Source organism: Lepidothrix coronata, unplaced genomic scaffold, assembly GCF_001604755.1.
Source record: "Lepidothrix coronata isolate B3197 unplaced genomic scaffold, Lepidothrix_coronata-1.0 Scaffold10, whole genome shotgun sequence".
Classification (NCBI taxonomy): domain Eukaryota; kingdom Metazoa; phylum Chordata; class Aves; order Passeriformes; family Pipridae; genus Lepidothrix; species Lepidothrix coronata.
This window is the reverse complement of record NW_016690190.1, coordinates 8,802,006-8,808,836: the sequence shown is the minus strand read 5'-3', so window position 1 is coordinate 8,808,836 and position 6,831 is coordinate 8,802,006. Positions and strand designations below refer to the sequence as shown.

Sequence of the window (6,831 nt, the reverse complement as noted above, 5' to 3'; positions counted from 1 at the left end):
CGTTCTGTTGTCTATTCCAGTGTTGAACAGGCATTCATTCCTCCTTGTGACCTGCACACAAGATGAAACAGAAATACCCATTATTTGTCTCTATGAAGATTTCGTGACAGTATAGCACATCAGGATGCAAGTTGAAGTGCTTACATAATCTCAAGGGAGCCTGAAACAAACCCCAGACAACTACTCAGTAGTTGAAATAAGCTCAGTATAAACCAGATTAAAAATATCCATGTTTCATTTTCATCAGAATGAGGTGCATTCTCCAGCCTTAAATATTCAGGCCTCTGACCAATCACTAAAATAGTCTGGGATAGCTATTGATAGAGAACTAAGTTCTCTGTGCTGTGCATCCTTCACCTATTTGTCTATTAAGAAAGCCTTATCCCTATATGTAAAAAACACACACTCACCCTGTTGTAATTACTTACTTTAGAACATGAAAGCTCTTCACTAACAAACACAGAGATCCAGATATGCCCTGTGGTAAGCTCTAAAAAAAATTAAAAAAAAAAAGAGAGAAAAAAATGGGGAAAAAGGTGTCGTTAGAGCCTTTTAAATTCAAGTAATCTGTAAGAACAGCTCTACCATAAAGTTTTCTCTGCAGGGTATAAGGGTGTGTGGGAGGTAGTTCCTGCAGGGAGGTAAAGAAAACCTCAGTAATCTCAAGAACTTGCTGGAAAAATTCAACCAATTATTTCAGTACAAGATTTAATTGGCCATTTTCAATTATCACAAAGAATAGGACAGAAATACAACCTTTGTACCCCAGAGATGAGAGAACAGCAGATTTGCTAGCTCCCAAGCTCTTGAGATGAATGTCTTGCTCCTTACACTCTCTGTCTTCATTTGCAATAGCTATGTTTGGTATAACCTGGACAGTTTCCAAGCACAGCCCTTCTCAAAATCCAAGGAGCTGGCCTGAATCCTTTACTTGCATAAATCTGTGTTACTCCATGCAACTGTCAACTGGGCAAGGGCTGAATCTGGTCCTGATCCAAAAAATTTTTGCTTGTTTTTTTTGTCTAAGGCAATCAGTTTGTGAGAGAAGCATGGGAGTGCTTTAGTTTTTCAAGCCAGAATTACCTTTATAGAGTGGGTGTCCTTATTCACAGTGTGCATCCGGTCCTATTTGGATTGCCTTCTGGCTCACTGTTTTCCTTGTGTATTAACAAGTTAATGTCACTGATTTGAGTGGGGTCACTCTGGGTGCTCTGCACAAAAAGGCTGATTCACCTCACATAAGCACATGACCCAGAGAACTGGATTTACACAAAGGGAAGGAAACTTATTTCCCCATCAGTCAAAGAAAAGGAAGTTTCCCCAGATCATGATGACTAAAGAACCACCAATCTCACTTGAGACTTAAACCTGACAATTGATGTTCGTTCAAGCACCCATCCACATACACTTCAATTTAGATCTCAGACTAATGTTAGAGCCACTTGTTCAATTAATATGCTAGTTAATTAATTCTGCTGTTATCTATTTTCGTTTCTCAGCAGAATAATCAGATATCCCTTCCCTACTAAATCAAACCTGCCTGTAGTATGTCGGAATGAATAAGACCATCTTTTTAATTTCCCAGGCATTAAGTAATTAAAGCTTCCTTGCATGGGAGAACAGTGTGTTACTGCCACTGGTGAACAGATATGACTGATCTGTACTTTCTTTAGGGAAACATACAGAAGATGAAATATCTCCTATCCATGTATGCCACAGTTTATCTCTGTGCTTTGCATTTATTACTAATGAGCACTACTAATTAACTGTGTTAAAATACTTCTCAGGGAGTGCTACATATCTGAAGTGCAATTTTGTCAAGTGGGTCATTTCAGGGCACTTGGAGCTGATGTGCCCCACAGAAGGTCCCCAGGACAGCACTGTGCTGGAAAACAGTGTGGAGACCACTGTAGGAGAAGATCCTCTGGCCAGGGACTGTGCTGTGGCAACACTACTGTTGTGATATGCTCACACAGAGCAAAGCCAGCCCCAAAATTATAGCCATGTGAGTTTTGTCATGCAAGGGGTGAAGAAGGACCCCAGTTCTCCTTTTCCCAGGACCCAAATCCTCTTTGAACGTCTCTGAATCCCCTTTACTGGGAGAGGTTTTCAGGAATTTGAAGTTCAGTTAAGCTGTGGGGGAAAAAAAACAGAGAAAGGGACACCTCCAGAAAACACTGCAAATAACATCAGGACTCTGATGTGTAGTGCAGCAGTGTCTGTGCACCTACCTGGAAGGAACTTGAGTGTCCTGATATTTGCCCTCAGGATGCAAGAGAGATGCAGCAAGATTTGCTCAGGAAAGGCAAGTTACTATAGGGGAAGTCATGGCACACCATCCACTGAGATGGAGATAGAAGTTTGAAGCCAGGACACATTTTGATGACTGTGGTCATCATGATAAAGCACATGTGAAGCTGATCTGCAGACTTTTCCCTGATTAGACTGTTTTCAATCTTGGAGAGTCGTTCTTTCCTTTCATGTTTGATACTGAAGTAATGCCATGTTATGCTAATTCCTTTGATTCAGCCACATAACACAAAGGAAAGCAAGTAGTATAGTTACCTGGCATAGTACGAAAAAAAGAAAGACAGCAGCTAGTGCAAACTGATGAAAACAAGTGCAATTTTATATGGACTGGAGACTAATGAGCTGAGTTTTATCCACGCCAGTCAACGTGAATGGATTGCATGTGCCAGTGTCCAAGAATCCTGAAAAGTCAGAGTGCAGGGTCGTACATATTCATTGCTAGCTCATCCACAAGGGTGGGATTCCATGTAGACAGATGAGTGGGCATGTGCATCCTGGTGTTTGTGGCACGAGTGAAAAGTCTTTTAAATTTTTCTGTATTCAAGAGAATGCTTTGCAAGGAAAATATGGGCTGCTGTCATATCTGAAGCTTATTCTCACTCATCTTGCCTTCAAGATGATCAGACTTGACCATTAAAATGAGCCAAATATTCAGAGCTGAATTCTTAGTTACCTCTGAATATTGGATAATCTGCTATGAAACTAAGTGTAAATTACGGATTGCAACATCCAGGATTATATATGACAGTTCAGCATAAAAGCTAATTTTTTTTCCTGGTTTTTGATGTTTCAGCCAGTCAGGAAAGGGATAAAACACCAAGTGAGAGGATGCAATTGGCAACTCAAGTAAATAGCTGAAGCAAAATTTCCCACTAGTTAAGAAGATTCTTAGGTTGATTAAATGACATAGAATTGCATGTGATGGATGCATTTCCAAACATCAAGTTGGTATTGAAAATATTCCACCATTGAAAACTAAGCCAGCCTAATCAGGGGCTGTAAGAAAATCTCTGTGATTTTGTCCTGACCTTGATCTCAATTTACGTTCTTCAGTCTACCTATTTTTGGAAGTGTTTCCATCAAGTGGTACCACCTTTTGCCTCTGCTGAGTTCCCTGGTTGTTTAAATGCCAGTGCTCTGGGACAGATCTTTGCTGGTGGCTGACTGCATTCAGGAGGGACCTCTGTGTCCAGAGGGATGGAGGAAGAATAAACAAGAGATTTGTAGCTCAGGAACAGGAGATACTGATGAAAAAAGACAAATGAGAAAAACTTAATTCCAAACAAGATCACAGGAATCACTGTGTTAAATCCAAGAGCCTGTTCTTTGTGCTGCTACATTCTGGTCTGAATCTGGCCCTCAAGTGCCATCAATGTCTGGTTTTTTCTCTGAAGAAAATTCGTTTCAGAAATGTTGAGCCTCAGCCTAATACAATTAAGATTCAGGGTAGCTAAGTGGGCAGGATGTAAGGAGGGGGAGCCACAGCCTGTCTGTGTGTGTGTGTCTGTCAGATTCAGTAACCAGTGTAAGAATTAAAATCTGTTTCGCCTTATGAAATCCTGTGAACAGACCATCCTATCTCCTGTTACAGCTGTAACTGCAATTGCATGGCTCTTAGGAATCCTCTTTATTAAGGTTTTGTGGTAGCCTACAAAATGCATGGCAGGGTATGTTTTCCACTTAAACTAAGTAGTGTACTTGTGATTTATGAAAAAGTACTAAACGGTAACACCGCATGTCTTAGGCAAAAATACCAAACAGAAGGGATAAGATGATCCTGCTGATATCTGCTACCCAGCAAGCCTGACACATCAGGAGCTGGACAGAACGGGATGTTCTTAGAATTTGTTATGTTGAATGTTATGTTCCAAAGAAAATAAAAAGCTGGGGAAAATTGACTTCCCTGGCTGTGATGGTGTTCAGGAATTTTATTGGTCTCTTTTGTTATAAAAAGAGAGAGATCGAGACACAGCAGTATTGCGAAGATACATCAGAGCTTTTCCACTTGAATTGTTGCAGCTTCAGAAATTCCCCCAGTTTGGTAATCCACGTCTGATTAATTTGGTTCTAAATCTCTTTAATCAACACCTAGAGAATTTGGCCAGCCCAGACAACAGCCTTTTGTTCCTGTTAGCAGCAAGCAGCAGATGCTGTTCCCAATCACTGCACACCCACGTGTGCAGCCACTGCCACAGGGCAGCTGTGCAATGCCTGTGTGGTGAGTCCCAGTCCCAGTATGTTACTGGGGATCTCATTCTCCGCCACTCTGAAAGGACAGCCTCCTGGGCTGCCTCTCTCCACACATGGAGTGACACCTTTTACTGTGTCTAGTGGCAATTTTGGGCACGAGGGGCCTTTAGAGCTAAAAAACACACCTTCTAGTGGTGCCCTGTGCCTGTAGGCCACGGCTTGCTGTCTGGGAAGAAGCCAAATCTGGTTTTAAAGATGGATTTGGAGCACACCTCAAAATAAAATTTGGGCATATCTGTTATGAATTCAGGCTGCCATGCTATTATAGCCTTGGCCATGCATGAGTGAAGGCTGATCTCTATGTTTGTACTAGCACATTATCCTCTTTGTCATCATGGTTATTAATCTTACATGTAATTCCTTAATACCTTTACAGACATTTTATTTTAATTTAGGTGCACAGTCTGTAACATCACCATTTTAATCTGCTGCATATATTTTAATCCATTAGCTGATGACTGTTTGATAGCAGGACAGAAGAAAATAGGATTGGATCACCACAATTAGTGGTGAAAATGTCTCAGTGACATTTATATGAATTACTCAGTTTACTTCATAATCCACGAAGTTACAATCCTTTTATTATGTGACAAAGCCAATGCATTAGAGACCATTGGAAAGATAAGTTATATCTGAAATGTGAAGCTTTATTAGTATCATTGCTTTCCATCAACATCGTTTAAAATCCATCCTAACTTTTTAACAGATCATAATACTTAATCTTTCTCCATCCTTCCCTCAAGACAGTTATTTCAGTAGTAGATCTTTATACACTATAAAATAGGCCTGGCAAATACAGGGTAATTATTAGCTTTCCAGGTCAAGCTACAGGTTCCCTTGTGTGTATATTTTTCATTCTTGTCTGAGGACAGACAGGCTAATGGATCATTGAACTGCAGGGGAAGAATTATTTAGTCAGTGGTTCATAGACTTGCCAGTATCAGAATGACCCAAAACTGCATTTACATTGCTATTGTGGTGATAACATTCTGCAATATAGTGGATGTGGAATACAATTTGTCACACTGGTTTTGTGTGCTAATAGGGCATACTAATGGCAAAATCTCTTGCTAAGTGCTTTCTTTTGGATATATAAAAGATTAATTTGGGTGGACTGGTATATAGTGAGCTAAACTATACCACTGTTGTATTCAATACTCAACTGCAGGATCTGCATAAGGCTTTTACTCATATTTATTACGGGCAGAAAAATAAAATTAAAATTTGGTACATAGTCAAACATTTATTTTTAAATATCATATGGCTTAGCGAGTCTCTATCAAGCATCTGAGCTCCCATAAGCAGTGATGTGCATACTTTCAGTCTAATTAAAAAGTCTAATGCATTAGTTCAAGCTGTGTCTATTCTTCTGTCCACATACTGACTCTCATTAACTATTCTCTTACCCTGTTTTTTATGAAGGTGTATTTGTTTTGCCACCCATGAAACCTTAAAAATGCTACTTCTCTTTTCAGGTTAAAAGACTAATTTTCTGTTTTTAATTCTTCAATGTCTAATATAAGTCTTTACTTACTGCATTTAACATGGGAAAAAGCAAAGAAACTTCGTCCTCTACCAACATGGGAGAAGCTCTTTTGTTGGTAGGAGGTTTGTCAGGTCCCTTCACTACCAGGCTGAGGTGGGAATAGTCAGTGAAGAGCACAACTCCTTCAGAAGCTCAAGTACCCTCAGTTCCACTCACAGACTTAAATCCACTCACTTTTGTAAATAAACATATAATCTCTCTTGTAAATATAAACAACTAAACCCAGCAGCCTGGGTGAGCAGATGAAAAGTCAGGCAAGTAGCTACAGTAGGCAAAGAGACTTTAGGTGGTGGAAGTCAAACACTTGAAGAATTCGCTGTTGTAATTAGAAATTACTGAGAAAAGAAAACTGTTCACTGGCTCACATTTCCTAGACCTGTCCAGTGGAGATGCAGTGGTACATTTTTGCTTAGTTTATAGAGTTTGACCATGCTTTCCTAAAGCTCTGTATCCTGTGGTTTCCTTGCAGAAAATTACTCTCTCTGCAGTCCACCAAGCAGCTAAAATGGTTTGTAACAGCCCACATCAATGGCAGCTATTAAGACATTACTCATTTCTTTCCCCCTTCAGTACTTTATACAGTAAATGGCACAGCTATTGACTTCATGCAGGCAGCACTTTTAGGGAAATGGAGATGCTTAGAGATGATTTCCTTGAGGGGCTTTTTTCCCTGGCCATGGGAGGTTAATCTCAGATCACTGAAGTACAGTATCCTGATGGAAAAG

At 40.1% G+C, this 6,831-nt stretch overlaps 1 long non-coding RNA gene across 1 annotated transcript in view; it reads right to left on the bottom strand.

Annotated features, from left to right (window-relative positions):
- Positions 1-313: 313 nt before the first annotated feature.
- LOC108492342 overlaps positions 314-6,831 on the bottom strand; it is a 38,360-nt gene continuing 31,842 nt past the window's right edge. Inside the window, exon 6 of the long non-coding RNA XR_001873077.1 lies at positions 314-490. This is a non-coding gene — a long non-coding RNA (uncharacterized LOC108492342). The remainder of the gene's footprint in view (positions 491-6,831) is intronic.